We start from the raw sequence: 4,160 nt of genomic DNA, 5'->3' as shown, positions 1-4,160 counted from the left end.
TTCTCTGGAGATGGAGCACATTGTTCAAAAGTCCTGCTCAGATGTCTTGTATCATTGAATATCTGAGAATAGATAGCTAAGTAATTCACAGGTGATCATCTTACAATATTGCAGTTACTTTGTAGTACATTTCACTTTGCATCAGCTCATGTAAGTCTTTTCAGGTTTTTCTGAGAGCATCTTGCTGATCATTTCTTTTTTTTCATGAGACAAAGAAAATATCTTTACTTGTATATCAATGACTCTAGGACTCAGAAGAGTGAAGTAATGAGGCTTTGTTTTTGTTTTTGAATTTGAGAAAATGTCAAAAAATTAAGTGTCCAGTTCAGAGTTGAGAACCATAAAAAGAGTTTAGCTGTTTTGTCCTTTTGTCCTGGTATTTCAAAAACCCTCTCTGGCATGTGTAGAGCTGAACTGGAATCAAACACTACTCAAGTTCTCAAAACCTTTAAGTTGTTCCATGTTGTTCATCCACAGTCTCTTTCTTCTCCTTCTCCTTCTCCTTCTCCTTCTCCTTCTCCTTCTTCTTCTTCTTCTTCTTCTTCTTCTTCTTCTTCTTCTTCTTCTTCTTCTCCTCCTCCTCCTCCTCCTCCTCCTCCTCCTCCTCCTCCTCCTCCTCCTCCTCCTCCTCCTCCTCCTCCTCCTCCTCCTCCTCCTCCTCCTCCTTCTTCTCCTCCTCCTTCTTCTTCTTCTTCTTTTCTGGACTTTCAATGACTATACTAGTGGATGGATCCTTCTCTGAAGGAATTTCTTCCTTAATTTTCTTCTTTTTTTCCTTTTTATCCTTTTTCTTTTTCTTCTTTGCAGAATCAGTTTCTACTTCTTCATCTCCCTCTTTAACTTCTACAATCTTGGGTTTTTTTGCTTTTACTTCAACCTTTAGTTCATCATCATCTTGTTCTTCTGACACTTCTTGAAACTTGCATTTCTTTTTTTATGACAAAATAAATACATATTTATATATGACAAATAAATATATATATATAAATTTTATATTGCTTTTCTATTACATATGTAGTATAAAATATGTGTTTTTTATTTTGCCTTTTCTGTATCTCTTAATATAATCACGTGGTTTTGATTGATTCTCTCTATTGCTAATCCATTCCCACCCCTCCGTCATCCCCCTTAGCAGCCCCTTTATAGTCTTTTTTGTTGTGGTCAAATAACTCATCTCCTAATAGCCAGTCTCCTGGTGACTATTGGTGATCACTCTTGCTATAATTCCCATCAATTGGTCTTCTAGAACCACACAGGACAAATTTACTTTTTCTTCAAACCTCTTAAGAGGTTTGAAAATGCCTAGTATTCCTCTCTTTAGTCTTGTGATAAAATAAAGGGATTTGGCAGACACCCAGGGGTCCCACCTGAAGATTGATTTAGAATTGATTGAATTGGGTGAGACTGAGAAACTGATTGAGAACCTACTTAAGAATGATTCAATCGAGACCACACCTGGTTGGCCCTGAGTGGGGTGTTGTTTTCAGCAGTGGAACCTACTTAAGGTTGATTAGATTGAGACCACACCTGGCTGGCCCTGATGTGTTGTTCTCAGAGGTTGTGGACTACTACATCAACAGGAGACCACCTTCAACCAATCAGCTTGAAGGACCTCCCCTTTCAGGGAGGGAGAGGGGAACTAGGAAGCTGAGGCTATCTTGCTGGATCTTCCTCTTTTTGTTCAGAAACCAGAGTGTGGCAACAGAGACAGAGAAAAAGAAAAGGCCTCTTTTCGTTTGGGACTTCAGCTTGGTGGGAGACAGAGAAAAGGTGGAAAGAGAGAGGAAAGTAGATAGAAAGTAGATAGACTTTTCTGGCATTATGGGATCCCATGTATTGTCTTTACTCTTTAATAAATCCTTAAAAGCATAAACTCTTGCTGAATTTATCAGTAATTTTAGCCAGTTTACCCCCCACCCCCCAAACTGGCAGGGGGGCAGGTTAGGACCCACATTAGATTTTAAACAACACAGTCTTCTCATCCATAGTCTACATTTTTCTAGCTTTTTCAACTGTAATTTCAATGACCTGGTTTCTGCTCATAAGTGTAGCATGGTAGAAGGAGCACTGGAATTGGAGTCAGAGGATCTGGGTTCAAATCCCTGATTGCCTATATATTTATTAGCTCAGTGACCTTGGGCAAGTCACTTAATCTCATTGGGCTTCAGTTTTTACCATAGTAAAATGAGAAGTAGATGATTTCTAAAGTATTTTCTGGCTCCAAATTCTCTGATTCAGGATGGCTGAACCGATTCACATCTCCACCGACAATGCATTGGTGTTCCTCTCCTTCCACAGCAACTCCACAACTGTGAAACTTGTGTTTCTTAGACAATGTTGGAAGAGTTCAGTCACTGGACAGATCATAAGTTTTATTTCACTTTTATGGAAATACTTTTCTGTTTTTGCTAATGCCTTTCCTGTGCCATTGATTTTTCTTATCCCTCTCTCTTCCAAATGCCTCAGCCGAACTTCTAATTTGGCTCTGTTTTCAATTCCCATCTCAGCACTAGAATCCTCTCCAAAAGCATCATAAACAGATAGCCAAAGCAGTTTTGGCTGACAACATTCGAGAAATTTTTCCTTTGTTTTTGGGGGTGCTTTGACCCACAAGGGAAGCATGATAAATCAGGCCATATTAAGGGGTGTCCTGTCTCATCTTCAGGACCCTAAAAAAAGGGCCTTCTCAGCTCCAAGTATTTGCACGGTGGAAGCTGCATGCTTTGCCAAATTCAAAAGGGAACCTGCATGAGAAATAATCCTAGCTCCAACTAGCTCACCAACCATGACTGTCACATTGGGGGCTATGGCCATCATCCTATTTTGGAGATGTTCATACAATTTGTTTTGATACTCTGAGATCGCAATCACCTGGTTGCAGAAGTGTAAGATATTGTTTATGTCTTCTTCTGAAACTTCAGTTCCCATAGAAATCTCTGCACCTGCTTTCACCTCAGCTTCAACCTCCTTGGGTAAAATTTCAGAAAGATCGGAAGAAGCAAAGTTCTGTCTGTCTCCAACTTTCCGCAAATATTTGCAGTAAGTTAAGTTATCTCTAATGATTTTTCCCAATTCAGGGAAATGCCAACAGTACCATTCTCTACACCACATAAATAGTTATTCAGTTCTTTATCCTGGTCATCTAATAAAGAGATTGCCTGAACAAGCATGGTATCCACTTTATCAGCACTAAATTTCAGCTTATACCGAGAGAGGCTGTGTGATAATCCTAGACACATAGCTGCCATTTCCCATGATAGCAAGCCAGTGATTAAGCCTTCTATCTGTGAGCGGATTCCTCTCATTAGGTCAGTTATAATAGGGCCGTGGATACAACTGAGGTTCAGTTTGTCCTTTATGACCCCCCCACCAAGTTTGGCATCAGCTACAGCTAGCTATTCATGGGATTCTTTTGCAGCTATCTTCTTCAGGACCTTCTTCAAATTCTTACTGAGTTTACCTTCTACCAAAGCTGTGGAGGCTGCTAATGCTTTGGTTGTGTCCTGGAACTTCTCAAAATGTTTTAATTTGACTATTTTATTTGCTTTCTCTAGAGAAAAATATGGAACGCTTCATGAATTTGCATATCATCCTTGCACAGGGGCCATGCTAATCTTCTCTGTATCATTCCAATTTTAGTATATGTGATGCTGAAGCAAGCACTCATCATTTCTTATAGCACAATAATGTTCTATCATAATCTCATCCCACAATTTGTTCAGCTATAGCTCAACTGAGGGCCATCTCAGTTTCAAATATTTTGCACCAGAAAAGGGCTTCCATAAATATCTTTGTACATACAGGACCTTTAATATTTAGTTTTTTAGCTCTTTTTATACATTAACCCAGGTCCAAGAGCCTGCATGATTTAGAGCCCTTTGTCTATAGTTCAGAATAGTTCTACAGAATGTAAGAATCAGTTCATAACTCCATCAACCATGCATTAATATCTCATTTTCCCCACATCCCCTACAACATTTGTCATTTTCCTCTGCTGTCCTATTATCCAAACCAATAGGTATGAGGTAGTACCCCAAAATTTTTTTGACTTTCATCTCTCTAATCAATAGTGAGTCAGAGCATTATTTTTCATATGGCTACAGAGAGTTTGATTATTTCATCTGAAAACTTCATATCTTTTGATCATTTATCAATTTGGG

The 4,160-nt window shown here is 39.0% G+C and overlaps 1 non-coding gene and 1 pseudogene across 1 annotated transcript; both read right to left on the bottom strand.

The window, feature by feature from the left end:
• Positions 1-511: 511 nt before the first annotated feature.
• Positions 512-3,542, bottom strand: LOC122750485 (annotated as a pseudogene).
• A 14-nt stretch (positions 3,543-3,556) lies between these two features.
• Positions 3,557-3,663, bottom strand: LOC122752099. The gene has a single exon (XR_006355899.1). It is a non-coding gene; the product is annotated as a U6 spliceosomal RNA (small nuclear RNA).
• Between the last annotated feature and the right edge of the window lie 497 nt (positions 3,664-4,160).

Source organism: Dromiciops gliroides, chromosome 3 (assembly GCF_019393635.1).
Source record: "Dromiciops gliroides isolate mDroGli1 chromosome 3, mDroGli1.pri, whole genome shotgun sequence".
Taxonomy (NCBI): domain Eukaryota; kingdom Metazoa; phylum Chordata; class Mammalia; order Microbiotheria; family Microbiotheriidae; genus Dromiciops; species Dromiciops gliroides.
Note: the sequence above shows the minus strand (reverse complement) of the source record. Positions and strands in the feature narration are given on the sequence as shown.